The sequence below is a fragment of the Gigantopelta aegis genome, chromosome 1 (genome assembly GCF_016097555.1).
Source record: "Gigantopelta aegis isolate Gae_Host chromosome 1, Gae_host_genome, whole genome shotgun sequence".
In the NCBI taxonomy this organism is placed as follows: domain Eukaryota; kingdom Metazoa; phylum Mollusca; class Gastropoda; order Neomphalida; family Peltospiridae; genus Gigantopelta; species Gigantopelta aegis.
The window spans coordinates 25,649,357-25,665,862 of NC_054699.1; the positions used below are offsets into that span (position 1 = coordinate 25,649,357).

The window sequence follows — 16,506 nt, forward strand, 5'->3', positions numbered from 1 at the left end:
GCTAGGCGTGTTTCTGGGACCGAACAGAGACATGTGTGATATTTATAACTGGCAAGAGAAATTAGATAAAATACAAAATATATTGAATTTGTGGAAAATGCGTAATTTAACGTTACACGGTAAATCTGTAGTTATTAATACACTTTTAGTTTCAAGAGTATGGTATGTTTTAAATTTACAAGTAATTCCAAATTGGGCGAAAAAAAAAGGTTGAACAATTTAATTTTAGATTTTTTATGGGATAAGAAACCATCACAGATAAAATACGCTACTATAATTGGACGAATTAATCAAGGAGGACTTAATTTCCCTTGCATTGATTTAAAATGTCAAGCTTTCAGATTAAAATGGCTTAAAAAGTTTTTAGATCCACAATGTAAGTCTATATGGAAAGATTTTCTTAATTATTTTCTTTTGCAGTATAATAGTATGCAACTGAGGCACAGTGTGTTTCTCATAAAACATACCAAACGAGACTTAGATACAATGCCTCCTGTTTATGCTGAATTGTTATTAGCTTTTAATAGCATAAGTGACAATAATAGAATACAACCAACTATCGTAGAACATATACTTATGCAACCATTGTTTAATAATGATTTCATACGTTCCAATGGTAAATTACTCAAAAATGATATATTCATTAAATCCGGCATATGTACAGTTTTTGATATAGTTTATTGTTATTCCACAGGATTTTTACCTTGTAATGCAATTATTGAGATGATTCATGATATTTTACCTGAAATTAGAGAAAATATTATTGTTGATATGTATAATAGTATTTTATTAGCGTTACCGCAAGAATGGAAACATATAATAGATGTTGAGTATTTTGATTTAGCGAATGTATCTTATGAACAATTTTTATCAATTAGTAATGGAAGTAATATAGTTTCACCTATTACGTTTACTTCCAAATTATGTTATACCATGTTAATTGATAAATGTTTTAAGCCGCCAGTATCACTAACATATTGGGATAATTTAGGATATAATAGTGAAGAAGACATACTGTGGTCAAATATTAATTCTAATCATAAAATCAATATTAGTATTGATCTTGATTTTCGTTTGGCTCATAATATTTTATGGCCTGCGGATAAATTATTTAAAATAGGAAAAATTGATTCACATTTGTGTTTGATATGTGGCTTTTTAACTGAAAATATTGAGCATTGGTTTTTGGACTGTCCTGGCTTAATTTCGTTCTTACAAAATATAACTAACATAATATCTGGTTTCTTTAAAGACAAAGGTTTCAGTGGTGATAAATTGAGATCTTGGATATTATTTGGTTTTAATGAGAGTGGTTCATACAATAAATTTCTTCATTTATTGTTTTCTGCTGTAAGAATGACAATTTATAAACGCAGAAATATTTATAGCATGAAAGATGTTTTATTAGATTGTACAACTTTATTTGATAGAATATTTCAAAACATGTTAAACACTCTTTATATACATATGTGTTTATCAAATAAACAACATCTATTTATTAAGAAATATATTTCAACAAATAAGTATGTTACAATTTCGAGGACTAATGATATTGTTATTACTTGGTGATATTTATGTTTTTAAAGACCTATTATACAATTGCATTTTATGTGGGGTTTTTTTTTTTTTTTTTTTTTTTTGGGGGGGGGGGGGGGGGGATTCTGTTTGTTGGTGGGGTTTTATGTTTGTAAGATGTTTTCTTTTAATCATGCATATAATATTGATATGTATAAAGGTTGTTTTTATTTATTTGTAAAATGCATTGTTATGTAAATACATTTAGTCTCAATATTTTAAGGTTTGCCATCACTTTCATAGATTTATAAACATGAAATATTTGTTTTGTGATTCCTAACACCTTAATTATTGTAGCTGTATGTTTGTTTTATCTTCTCGTCTGGGTAGGCCTACCCAAGTTTGTCGGTTTTTGTATTGGGAGCTTTTGCTTTTGTCATGTTTATATTAGCATCTGTTTGACTGATTAATTGATTTGTCCATGAACGTGTTTGTATCGTGACGTTTTGTTCTCGGTGATTTCCGGACCACTAGTATTTTGGGATTGTTATTATATAATAAATATACATGCATCCACGTGTTTAAGGTTTTGCTTTCGGAGCTTGTATAGATGATTTTGTATGATTCTCCTGTAACACTTTGTATATTTAAGTAATAAAATATGCCACTTGCTTGACAGGCAATGCGATTAATAAAAAACCCACCCAAACCGCAAAAACAAACAAATACAGATGTAATATTAAATGTGACGAAAAAGGATTAAAGTTAAATAAAGGGTTAGATATACGTGTAATTACTTGAAATGACTGCAAGCAAAATAGCAAACAAAAAATACGCTGTGAGTAGGGTTCGAACCTACGCGGGAAGATCCCATTGGATTTCAAGTCCAACGCTTTAACCACTCGGCCATCAAATCTTGTGAATGATGCTTAGAAAACCGACATTTCGTTAGAATATAAAAGTAAAATATATAAGTTAAGTGAAGGAAGGAAGGAAATGTTTTATTTAACGACGCACTCAACACATTTTATTTACAGTTATATGGCGTCAGATATATGGTTAAGGACCACACAGATATTGAAAGAGGAAACGCGTTGTCGCCACTTCATGGGCTACTCTTTTCGATTAGCAGCAAGGGATCTTTTATATGCACCATCCCACCAACATGATTGTACATACCACGGCCTTTGTTACACCATTTGTGGAGCACTGGCTGGAGCGAGAAATAGCCCAATGGGTCCACCGATGGGAATCGATCCTAGACCGACCGCTCATCAAGCTTTACTACTGGGTTACGCCCCTCCTCGAAAAGTTAAATGATTCATTATGCTTTCATTTGTGGTTTATTTTTGCCTTGATATTCTTTTGTTATGGTGGATCCTAAAATGTTGTCGTGTGAAGACAGTGGTAGCCTACTATGGGCCCATTCTCCACTAAGTGTGCAAATTGCACATTGTCACGTCGCCCTGACCTACGTTTAGTGTTATTTGCTATAAGGTTGTCATAAGTGGACCAAAAATCACATATATTTGTTCTATCTTTGTGATATATGTTTATATATTCCTCAGTCCGCCAGTTTGTCGAAAATGCGTCAGTGAATAGTTGCATTTAACGAAATTTACTCTGTCGCCAAGCAAGGGTGCCGTCAGTAACCTACCTTGTCAATGAATGAATGAATGAATGAATGTTTAACGACATCCCAGCACGAAACATACATCAGCTATTGGGTGTCAAACTGTGGTAATGGAAAAACAATGTGATGATCAACATCAATATAAAAGAAGACACAGTGTAAAGAACTGTGCAAAAATACAAATATCACAGATAGATACTGACTCTTACTGATTTGTGCTGTGTTGGCCATTATCAAAGAGAATGTTACACCCCTGCACCACGGTGAGGTTACAGCACGCGCAGGGGACCTTGTCAAATACACCTGCGTGTACCTAGAATGAAGGGTTTTTTTGGTTGGTCTAATAATAGTAACACCATTGAACATTATTTGCTGTTAATTTCAGAGTGAAATATTTTTTGGAGAAATTAAGCAATAATGTGCATTATATATCGTTGAATATGCATACCAGTCCAAACGCCTTAAGCGATCATCCCTTTAAGGCATAAATGATAATGATATTTGGTCTTAATATTTTAATGTTTGCGATCACTTTGATAGATTTATAATCATGAAATATGTTTCATTCCTAACAAATTAATTACTTTAACTGTACGTTCTTTTATCTTCTGCACCACGACCGGTTTATCAAAGGCCGTGTATGTGCTATCCTGTCTGTGGGATAGTGCATATAAAAGATCCCTTGCTACTAATAGAAAAACGTAGCGGGTTTCCTCTCTATGACTATATGTCAAAATTATCAAATGTTTAAAATCCAATAGCCGATTATAAATAATACGGTTGGTTAAAACATATCGACTTGAATCCTTCATCTATTTTATATTACAATGTACCAATGCTATCTGGGAATAGAAAAATTATATATATATAAACAGAGGCAGATGTAGGGATGGGGCAGGGGCCCGGTCCCCCCTAAATTTTGTGATAGTTATAATTTTATTATATATTAATTTTCATTTTTTTTACGATCTCTCTCCAAACCTCCCCCAAAGTTCTGTTGGCATTCCACGTCATGTCACTGCACCCCCCCCCCCCCCCAAATGGATTTTCAGGATCCGCCACTAGATACTTCTTGTCAAAGGCAGCACCCTCCGCCTGTTACCGACCCTGGTCGGACTACTGGTGCTTCCTTGCACCTGCCAGTGCACGGTCTTCCCTTCAACCCACCCCACCCTCAGGGCGACCAACTTTCCGGAATTCTCCATTGCAACCTCAACTTGGTATTATCGACTTTTTTGTGCTATTACTAAGACGTTTGTCTATTGGCTGTATTTGTCAACAGCCGACCAATGAAAATGTTTTTGACAATTGAGTAAACTGAAGCCATGTATGAAATTTGTCTTACTTGCTATGTAGTTTATGTATTCATTTTAAAGATATTTCAAATATCATACAGTAATTACTACGGGGCAGACATCGGTTCTATGGCGATGCATGCAACTTCGCCACGGTGTGTAAAAACCTGAACGTATAACAGAATACTTGCGATCGGATGAAAACAAAAGAAACGGATCCATAATTCTCTTCTTAAATTCTTTTCGTATGCTTTCAAGTGCAACATTTCACTAAATACCATTTGTCTACCAGTAATCTGTGACACATTCATGCCATTAATATTAATCAATTAATATACCTACCGATCTTGTTTTATTCAAGTAAGTAAAACTATAAAAAAATGTAAATTTTTACAAACTATTGTTAGATTTTGCCGCGAAAAGTGCAACGCTAATAGTATTTTGGGATTGTTATTATACAATAAACATACATGCATCCACGTGTTTAAGGTTTTGCTTGTTGGAGCTGGTATAGAGGATTTTGTATGATTCTCCTGTAACAGTTTGTTTATTTTAAGTAATAAAATATGCCAGTTGCTTGACAGGCAGAACACAATGCGATTGATTAAAAAAAAAAAAAACCCGCAAAAATAAACAAAAACAGATGTAATATTAAATGTGACGAAAAAGGATTCAAGTTAGATATAAGTGTAATTACCTGAAATGACTGCAAGCAAAATAGTAAACATAAAATACGCTGTGAGTAGGGTTCGAACCTACGCGGGAAGATCCCATTGGATTTCTAGTCCAACGCCTTAACCACTCGGCCATCACAGCTTGTGAATGAAACTCAGAAAACAGACATTTCGTTAGAATATAAAATTCTACAGAAGGGAAAAGCTATTCATTATGAAAGCATCACAACTATTCTGAGTATCTGCTTTCATTTGGAGTTTATTCTTTCCTTGATTTTCTTTTGTTACGGTGAATCGTAAAATGTTGTCGTTTGAAGACAGTACTATGAAGAATGTTTAAAAAGATTAACGATTTAGAACTACAAAACCACGGAAATAGATATCCAGTCATGCTGTGACACATACCTTCCTTGGATTGTACGTGCATTTCACCCTAGTCATGTGACATAAATGCAAGGATATAGTTGGCTGAAACATATTGACTTCGCTGGTTCATCATATTTGGCGGGCAATATAGTAAAGGCGGTGACTGGTGAAAATGGGACATTCAAAACGATTTTTCATTTCCAAATAGCATTGATACATTATAAAAATATTTGTATAAATATAAAATATCTACATCTTGTTTCAGATAAACAATTATGATGGAAGGTTTATTTTTCAAATAGATTACATGGTCCTCGGTAGTATAGTGGTCAGTATTGGACTTCCGGTTTGGGTTTAGTCGTGGGTGGACGTGTTTCACCTCGGCTCCCGTGTGGAAAGTTTTTGAAAAGGTTTTTTCATATTTGCCAGTCTGTCTGGTTTACGTTTTTCGGAGAAGAGTGTAATTATGAGTAGAGGAGGAGATATGGAGAGTGGAGAAAAGAAGAATATGACATACGAAAAAGAATGCACAATGGTAGTTCATGTTGGAGATAATAGTTAATTGCCTTTTTAACTGAGCATGTTGTGGATGTTATACACGCATGTGTACCTAAAGGACCATACCGATATGAAATAACTGTTGATGATGTTGTGCAAGCTAAAATAATTGCGGATAATGAATCTTTGGAATTCAATGGATCAAAGTTGAAGGCGAGGTTGTTGCACTCAGAGAGTGTTGTAGTGTATTTTCTACATTTGCCGGCCTATATTGCTGATGAAGAAATAGAAGAAAGGTTGAGATCTTTAAATATAGAGTTGGTTTCTACTATTTATCGAAGATTGTATAAAGGTACTCGTATTGCTGATGGAACTCGTTATGTTCGTGTGAAATTCCCGCCTAACATAAGGCGTTTGCCGTATTCGATGAAGTTCAAAACAGTGGAGGGGGTGGAGTATTTTCGAGTGCTTCGTGATAATCAGTTGAAGGTGTGTTATAACTGCATGTCGGACAGTCATGTGATTAGAGATTGCCCTGATATTGTGTGTAATTTTTGTAAGGAAAAGGGACATTACGCGAAGAACTGTAACAAAACCTTTCTTTGTGACAAATGTGGTAATAAGGAGGACGAGTGTGTGTGTAGCGTGCATGAAGATGACAGTGAGTGGATTGATGCCAGTGACAGTGAAAATTATGTAATGAATGAAGACGTGCCTGAAAGCCAAGTGACAGTTGAAAAGGCTACGCAGAAAAAACATGTAGGTGATAATAAAGATAAAACACCAGTTTCGTCGAACTTGGACAAACAGCACACAATGATTGAATTCAAAGCCGTGAAATTGAGTGGTAGTAGTGACAACAAGGACGCTGATACAATAGCAAATGAAATTGACAATTCTCAACAACGAAAGCCATCGCGTCGGTCACGGTTGGTTAAGCGCCCTGCAGATGAGGCAGTTTGGAGTAATGTGTCAACAAGAAAACATAAGAGACAAGCCGCGCGTGCAAAAGGTGTGGATGAGAGTTTAAAAGAGAGAAGAATGAGTGATTGTGCGAGTGTGGATAAGAATTAACAATGGCTGTTTAATGTACTTAGTTCTTATTACAATGCTGTTATTGTCTTTAAATGTAAATGGATTGAGGGATATTCTATTAAATTCAGTGTTTGCAAATATTAAAAGTAGACATGCCAATGTTATTTTTCTGCAGGAAACATTTGGGATAATAATTTTATTGAAAGATATAAACACTTATGGGATGGGAAGATATTTTATAATAATTGTCCATATAAAAATAGAAGAGGGGTGGCAATATTAATTTCTAAAAAATGTCCTTTTAAATTTACTTTTAATAGTTGCGACACTGAAGGTAGAATTTTAAAAATTAATGCCAAAATTGATAATGATGAATTTAGTTTCATTAATGTATACGCGCCAAATAATATTGATGAAAAGGTTCGTTTTTTCAATAAATTAAATAATTTTGTGAATAATAAAAATACAATAATGGCTGGAGATTTTAATGAAATATTTGATCCATCTTTAGATCTTGGTATTAATAATACAACTTTCAGTTTGAAACGTAGCAATATATTAAAATAATTTCTAGGTGATTTTAATTTGGTTGATATTTGGCGTCATAGGAATCCAGGAAAGAGAGAGTTCAGTAGATCACAGATTGTTGAAAATGTTTTAAAACAATCTAGAATTGATTTCTTTTTACTTTCTAGGAATATATTACAGTTTGTGATCAACTCATACATATCCTATACTGCTTTTAGTGATCATGATTTTGTGTCTCTTAAACTTGATTTTTCTCGTGTTGAGAGGGGTCAAGGTATATGGATTTTTAATAATGAATTATTGCAAGATGAAAATTTTGGTAAAGATATTACTGATGTTATTAAAAATGAGTGTGACTGTCCTTTGTTTATGACAGCCTCTTGTTTGGTGGGATAATTTAAAATTTAAAATGAAAAAATTTGCAACTTATTTTGCTATCAATAGGCGTAAATTAGAAATGATAAAAATTATTTCACCGAAAATGCTTTGAGACGGGAATATGCTAAATTAGCTATAAATAAACAACATGATTTAACATATCTAGTAACCTTACAAGATGAATTACAATTAATAGAAAAGTCTAAGTGTAATGGTGCGATTTTGAGATCTAAAGTACAGTGGAATTTAGAATCTGATAAAAATACATCTTTTTTTCTTAATTTAGAAAAAACCCGAAACAGGAATCAAATTCAATTAAAGAACTTAATACAATTAAAGGATTGTCAAGGAAAACTGAAGATATACTAGAATGTGCTCATGATTTTAATTCTAAATTATATACGCAAGATGATATTGACTTAGATAAAGAGGAATATATTTTAAATTCAAAATGAAGATCAATTATCACGTAGTATGAAAAAAGGAATTATTAGTCTTTTTTACAAGAAAAAGAGAGATAAAACTAATCTTAAAATTTTTAGGCCCATAAGTCTTTTAAATGTTGATTACAAAATCATTTCTAAAGTTCTTTCAAATCGTCTAAAGTTAGTAATATCAAATATTATTTCCCCTGAACAAACATGTTGTGTTCCAGGTAGAGATATAATTGACAACATTATGTCAGTGCGTGATGTTATTGATTTTGTAGATATAAATAATACAGATGGTTTTTTAATTAAAATAGACCAAGAGAAGGCGTTTGATAGGGTTTCACATAGTTTTTTAGTTAAAGTCTTGAATAAATTTAACTTTGGTAATAAATTTATTTCTTGGATTAAAATTCTGTATAATGATATTAAAAGTAGTGTAAAAATCAATGGTCATTTAACCCCTTTCTTTCCAGTTACTAGAGGTGTTAGGCAGAGATGTCCAATTTCAATGATACTTTATATAATTGTTGCAGAACCTTTAAATAATTTATTAAAAAGTCAACAAGATATTTCAACATGCTGGTGATACTACTATCACTGTACAAGATGCTCAGTCTGTTGAGGTAGTTTTTCACACTGTCAATTCATTTTGTCGTGCTACGGGCGCAAAAGTTAATATTGAAAAATCGGAAGTACTTTGTATTGGTAAAGCTGTGGAAAAAGATTTCTCATTTAATATTCCTGTTGCTATTAATATAGACTGTGTTCAAATTCTTGGCATTTATTTAGTACCAAATAAAGCTTTGTGCGAAAGATTGAACTGGAAAACAAAAATTGAAAAAATTAAATCATTAATTAACATGTGGAAACAAAGAAAACTTACTTTAAATGGTAAAGCGACAGTGTGGAATACCTTATTAACTTCTAGATTATGGTATATAATTAATGCAATTCATGTTCCTAGGTGGGTTGAACAAGAAATTCAGAAGTTGTTTTGTAAATTTATGTGGGATGATAAAATACCATTGATAAAATATTCTACACCTATTGGGAGTAAAAGTTCAGGTGGGCTTAATATTCAAGATATCTCTTTAAAGAAAATCGCTTTTCGTATTAAATTATTAAAGAAGTATTTTAATAATGATTTCAGTTCTGTTTGGAAACATACAATGTCTGAAGTTCTTGGTAAATACATGAATATGAACTTATTTTTTAATATATTCAATATAGTTTTTGATAAATCTGCTTTGGCTAACATTAACCCTTTTTATGCTGAGGTTTTGTTGGCATGGGATGACATTTCAAAGCGTGAACGCTTTTTCCCCTTAGATTTAGATCAAATATTGTCTCAGCCAATATTTCATAATCCATTTATTAATTACAAAAATAAATTATTATGTTTTAATTCTTTTATTGAAAGTGGTATTATAACTGTGGCTGATATTGCATATGAAGTTGTACCGGGATTTTTACCGGTATTTGCAATTGTCGAAATTATTACAGACAAATATCCTTATATGTTGGCAGCAGAAATTTCTACTGCTTATTATGTAATTCTGAACTCGCTTCCTGATGAATGGAAACAGGCTATTTTAAATAATATTAAAAATTCGTCACAAGTTAAAGATTTGTTTTTGATTAATAATAATGAAACAATAAATGTAAGTAAATTTAATGTTAAATTAATATATTCTTTATTAATTTCACAAAATTTTAAATTACCTTCTTGTTTAGAAAAATGGCATGATTTGAGTTTTGTTATAGATTGGAAGCCAGTTTGGAAAATTATACATTACTGTGATAAGACTTCGGAATTTGTTGACTTGGATTTTAAGATTGCTCATAACATTATTTTCATATACTCTAAATTATTTAAATATGGCAAGGTATCATCTAGCCAATGTCCTGTTTGTTTTAAAGAAGAAGAAGATATGTGTCATTTATTGTTGTATTGTGATGAACTTTGTGATTTAATTTCTATTTTTCATGAATTATGTATTTATATGTTTAAGGATACGGGTTTTTCTTTAGAATTATTGATTTTTTTTTTGCTTTTCGGGTGTTATTTTAAAATACAAAAATGCTCAAAAGAATTCATCAATGCTTTGCTCTCAATATATAGAATATCTGTTTTCAAGAGACGCTTAATAGCGGAATCAAGGGGGGTAAATATTAATATTGTTATGTTTTTTCAGCATTATTTACGTCAATATTTCTTAATACTTTTAAATCAATATCGCTTTAACAATAAATTTTCTGCATTTATTAATATATAAACAATATTATTTTTCTCGATCTCAATAATGTTGAATTGGTTTTCAAATACCCACTTGAAAACTGACTTTTATATTTAGTATTTATCTTTAAAATTTAATATTATCTTATTAGATCGATATCCCTCAATTTGTTTTAATGTTTGTGTGAATGTTTGTGTGTGTGTGTGTGTGTGTTTGTGACAAATGCGTGAGTGGTTCTATGTGAGAGTATGTGAGTGGATATGTGTGAATCTTTTTATAATTTTTATTTGTATATTTTATGTATATATCCAATATTGAGTTTCATGAATAAAAAGATAAAAAAAAAAAAAAGTATCCCCGCCTGTCACGCGGGAGACCGGGGTTGAATTCCCCGCCGGGGAGGACAAATATTTTTGCTGAACAGGTTTTATTCTTTTCATCATATATGTATTTTACTTTCGTTATGTCTGTACTTCTTTTTGTTAAGGCATAAATGATATTTAATAATATTTGCTATCAATATTTTAATGTTTGCGATCACTTTGATAGATTTATGATCAGGAAATATGTTTTATTCCTAACACCTGTATTACCGTAGCTATATGTTTTTTTCTTCTCGTCTGGGTACCCAAGCTTGTCGGTTTTTGTACTGGGAGCTTTTGCTTTTGTCATGTTTATGTTAGCAGCTGTTTAACTGATTAATTGATTTGTCCCTGAACGTTTTTTGTCGTGGCGTTTTGCTCTCGGTGATTTCCGGACCACAAGTATTTTGGCATTGTTATTATATAATAAATATACATGCATCCACGTGTTTAAGGTTTTGCTTTTTGGAGCTTGTATAGAGGATTTTGTATGATTCTACTGTAACAGTTTGTATAATTAAGTAATAAAATATGCCAGTTGCTTGACAGGCAGATAGATAAAAAAACCAAACCGCAAAAACAAACAAAAACATATGTAATATTAAATGTGACGAAAAAGGATTCAAGTTAGATACAGGGTTAGATATACGTGTAATTACCTGAAATGACTGCAAGCAAAACAGTAAACGTAAAATACGCTGTGAGTAGGGTTCGAACCTACGCGGGAAGATCCCATTGGATGTCTAGTCCAACGCCTTAACCACTCGGCCATCACAGCTTGTGAATGAAGTTAAGAAAACCGACATTTCATTAGAATATAAAATTCGACAGAAGGAAAAAGTGATTCATTATGAAAGCATCAAAACTATTCGTATCTGCTTTCATTTGGAGTTTATTCTTGCCTTGATTGTCTATTGTTATGGTGGATCCTAAAATGTTGTCGTTTGAAGACGGTACTATGCAGAATGTTTAAAAAGATTAATGATTTAGAACTACAAAACCACGGAATTAGATATCCAGTCATGCTGTAACACATTGGATTGTACGTGCAGTTTCACCCTAGTCATGTGACATAAATGCAAGGATATAGTTAGCTGAAACATATTGACTTCACTGGTTCATCATTTTTGGCGAGTAATACAGTAAAGGCGGTGATTGGTGAAAATGGGACATTCAAAACGACTTTTCTATTCCCAAATAGCATTAACACATTATAAAAATATTTGTATAAATATAAAATATCTACATCTTGTCTCAGATAAACAGCTATGATGGAAGGTTTATTTTACAAAGACATTACGTGGTCCTCGGTAGTATAGTGGTCAGTATCACACAGCTTTATAGTAAAAGTTTTAAATAAATGTAATTTTGGAAATAAATTTATATCATGGATTAAAGTACTTTATAATGATATAAAAAGTTGTGTAAAAATTAATGGACATTTAACATCTTTCTTTTCTATAACTAGAGGAGTTAGGCAAGGGTGTCCAATTTCTATGATGCTTTACGTTATTATAGCAGAACCTTTAAATAGTTTAATTAAGAATAGACATAGTAATGATGGAATTAGAATAGCAAATGAATTTAATTCTTTATTATTTCAGCATGCTGATGATACTACTATTACAGTTAGTGAGACTCAGTCTGTTGAGGCTGTTTTTAACACTGTTAATATTTTTTGTCTTGCTACTGGTGCAAAGGTCAATATTGATAAGTCAGAAGTACTCTGTATTGGCAAGGCTACGTCTAAGGATTTATCTTTTAATATTCCTGTGTCTATTAATAAAGATTGTGTTAAAATTCTTGGTATATATTTAGGCCCAAACAAGAAATTATGTGAAAGATTGAATTGGAAAAATAAAATAGATAAATTAAATGCTTTAATTAGTCTTTGGGGTAAAAGAAAGCTTACTTTAAATGGAAAAGCTACGGTGTGGAATACTATTTTATCTTCTAGATTGTGGTATATGATAAGTACTATTCATGTTCCTAAATGGGTAGAAAAAGAAATTCAGACTTTGTTTTGTATGTTTATGTGGAACGGTAAAATACCATTAATAAAATATTCTACAATTATTGGGAATACAATTTTGGGTGGATTAAATATACAAGATGTTTCATTTAAAAAGGTTGCTTTTCGTGTTAAGATGCTGAAAAAATATTTTGATCATGATTTTAAAGCTGTTTGGAAACATACAATGTCTGAATTTCTTAAAAAATATATGAATATGAATTTATCTTATAACATTTTCAATATAGTTTTTAATGAATATTCTCTAGTAGCTATTAATCCTTTTTATGCTGAGGTGTTGTCAGCATGGAACTCGGTCACTAAAGGTGAACGTCATTTTGCTATGGATTTAGGTGAAATATTATCTCAGCCACTTTTTGATAATCCTTATATTAAGTATAAAGATAAATTGTTACTATTTAGTTCTTTTATTGAAAGTGATATAGTCACTGTGGCCGATATTGTTTATGAAGTTATACCAGGTTTTTTCCCTGTTTCTGCTGTTGTAGAAATTATTCAGGAAAAATGTCCTGATGTAACTAAAGCCAATATTTCTTCTGCTTATAATGTTATCTTAAACTCACTTCCAGGTGAATGGAAAACAGTTATTAATAGTGAGAATAAAAATGTTTCTTTAGTAAAAGATTTATTTTTGATTTACAATAATGAAATAATAAATTCAAATAAATTCACTGTTAAATTAATATATTCTTTTTTAATTGCTCAAAATTTCAAATTACCTACATGTTTAGAAAAATGGAAGGATTTAAGTTTTAATGTATCATGGAAGACAATTTGGAAATCCATTCATTATTGTGATAAATCTCCCGAATTCATTGATTTGGATTTCAAAATAGCGCATAATATTATTTTTACATATTGTAAATTATATAAATATGGTAAAGTTTTGTCCAGTCAATGTCCAGTTTGTATGAAAGACGATGAAGATTTGTGTCATTTGTTTTTATATTGTGATGAATTGTATGACTTATTATCAATCTTTCATGAAATGTGTATTGTAATATTTCAGAAAACAGGTTTTTCTTTACAACAGCTAAAAATATTATTACTATTTGGTTGTGTTATGTTCGAATACAAAATTGTCCATATGATTTCCTAAACATTATCTTGTCAATTTATAGAATATCAGTTTTTAAAAGACGTGTAATAGCTGAATCAAGAGGGTCAAATATCAATCTTGTTAGATTGTTTAAGCACTACGTGCGTCAGTTCTTTGAATTACTTCTTAATAAATATCGTTTTCGAAATAAACTTCCTGTTTTTACTAATAAATATATTAAGGATAATAGGTTCCTTGACTTGAATGATGATGTATTAATCTTTAAATATCCTCTTAATATGTAGTATTAGCAGTCAATATTCCTCAAGACTTTATAAGAAATCTATAAAGTTTTAAATAATTATACAAGTGTGCTTGGTGCGAGTCAGTGAGTGGTTGTTTGTGTGTGTGTGTTTTTATTTATTTTTTATTATATACATGGTGTATTTATTTATGTATTATGTTGATATTGTAAATAAAAAGATTAAAAAAAAAAAAAGTATCCCCGCCTGTCACGCGGGAGACCGGGGTTCAATTCCCCGCCGGGGAGGATACATATTTTTGCTGAATAATGTTCCATTCTTTTTATCATATGCGTGTTTTACTTTCGTTATGTCTGTACTTCTTTTTGTTACGGCATAAATGATATTTAATAATATTTGGTCTAAATATTTTAATGTTTGCGATCACTTTGATAGATTTATGATCAGGAAATATTTGTTTGTCATTCCTAACACCTTAATTATTGTAGCTGTATGTTTTTTTTATCTTCTCGTCTGGGTAGGCCTACCCAAGTTTGTCTGTTTTTGTATTGGGCGCTTTTGCTTTTGTCGTGTTTATATTAGCATCTGTTTGACTGATTAATTGATTTGTCCATGAACGTTTTTGTATCGTGACGTTTTGTTCTCGGTGATTTCCGGACCACTAGTATTTTGGGATTGTTATTATACAATAAACATACATGCATCCACATGTTTAAGGTTTTGCTTGTTGGAGCTGGTATAGAGGATTTTGTACGATTCTCCTGTAACAGTTTGTTTATTTTGAGTAATAAAATATGCCAGTTGCTTGACAGGCAGAACACAATGCAATTGATAAAAAACAAAAAACAACCGCAAAAACAAACAAAAACAGATGTAATATTAAATGTGACGAAAAAGGATTCAAGTTAGATAAAGGATTAGATATACGTGTAATTACCTGAAATGACTGTAAGCAAAATAGTAAACAAAACATACGCTGTGAATAGGGTTCGAACCTACGCGGGAAGATCCCATTGGATTTCAAGTCCAACGCCTTAACCACGCGGCCATCACAACTTGTGAATGAAGTTCAGAAAACCGACATTTCGTTAAAATATAAAATTCGACAGAAGGAAAAAGCGATTCATTATGAAAGCATCAAAACTATTCGTATTTGCTTTCATTTGGAGTTTATTCTTGCCTTGATTGTCTTTTGTTATGGTGGATCCTAAAATGTTGTCGTTTGAAGACAGTACTATGCAGAATGTTTAAAAAGATTAATAATTTAGAACTACAAAACAACGGGAATAGATATCCAGTCATGCTATAATACATACCTTCCTTGGACAGTACGTGCGTCAACAGCCTAGACATGTGACATAAATGCCAAGATATAGTTGGCTGAAACATATCGACTTGAATGGTTCATCATTTCTAGCGGGCAATACACTAAATATGGTGAGTGGTGAAAATGGGACATTCAAAAGGATTTTTCTATTCTCAAATAGCATTGATACAATATCAAAATATTTGTACATATAAAATATCTACGTCTCGTCTCAGATAAACAGCTATGATGGAAGGGATATTTTACAAATAATTTACATGGTCCTCGTTAGTATAGTGGTCAGTATCCCCGCCTGTCACGTGGGAGACCGGGGTTCAATTTCCCGCCGGGGAGGATAAATATTTTTTTGCTGAACAAGTTTTATTCTTTTCATTAAATATGTATTTTACTTTCGTTATATCTGTACTTGTTTTTGTTATGGCATAAATGATATTTAATAATATTTGGTCTAAATAGTTTAATGTTTGCGATCACTTTGATAGATTAATGATCATGAAATATTTTTTATTCCTAACACCTGAATCACCATAGCTATATGTTCTTTTATCTTCTCGTCTGGCTACCCAAGCTTGTCAGTTTTTGTATTGGGAGGTTTTGCAGAAAAAGTGGACAAGACTCTTAAAATTTAGAACGTCTAACCATTACCTACCCGTTGAAATTGGACGTTGGAATAATATACTCATAGAAGATAGAATTTGCACATTATGTAATGTAATGGACATTGGCGACGAGTTCCATTATCTTTTTATTTACCATTTGTTTCCATAATTCAAGAGTCCAGTTGCTACACCCATATTATTATACGCGACCAAGTACTTATAAATTTAGAGAACTAATGGAGAATAAACGAATTAGTACCCTAAAGAAATTATCATATTTCATAAATATAATAA

General features: G+C 31.7%; 4 non-coding genes across 4 annotated transcripts; all 4 read right to left on the bottom strand.

Moving 5' to 3' along the window:
* Positions 1-2,349: 2,349 nt before the first annotated feature.
* On the bottom strand, positions 2,350-2,431 carry Trnas-uga. The gene has a single exon. It is a non-coding gene; the product is annotated as a tRNA-Ser (tRNA).
* Positions 2,432-5,177: 2,746 nt separating this feature from the next.
* Trnas-aga lies at positions 5,178-5,259 on the bottom strand. Its single transcript has one exon. It is a non-coding gene; the product is annotated as a tRNA-Ser (tRNA).
* A 6,389-nt stretch (positions 5,260-11,648) lies between these two features.
* Positions 11,649-11,730, bottom strand: Trnas-aga. The gene has a single exon. It is a non-coding gene; the product is annotated as a tRNA-Ser (tRNA).
* A 3,530-nt stretch (positions 11,731-15,260) lies between these two features.
* On the bottom strand, positions 15,261-15,342 carry Trnas-uga. Its single transcript has one exon. It is a non-coding gene; the product is annotated as a tRNA-Ser (tRNA).
* Between the last annotated feature and the right edge of the window lie 1,164 nt (positions 15,343-16,506).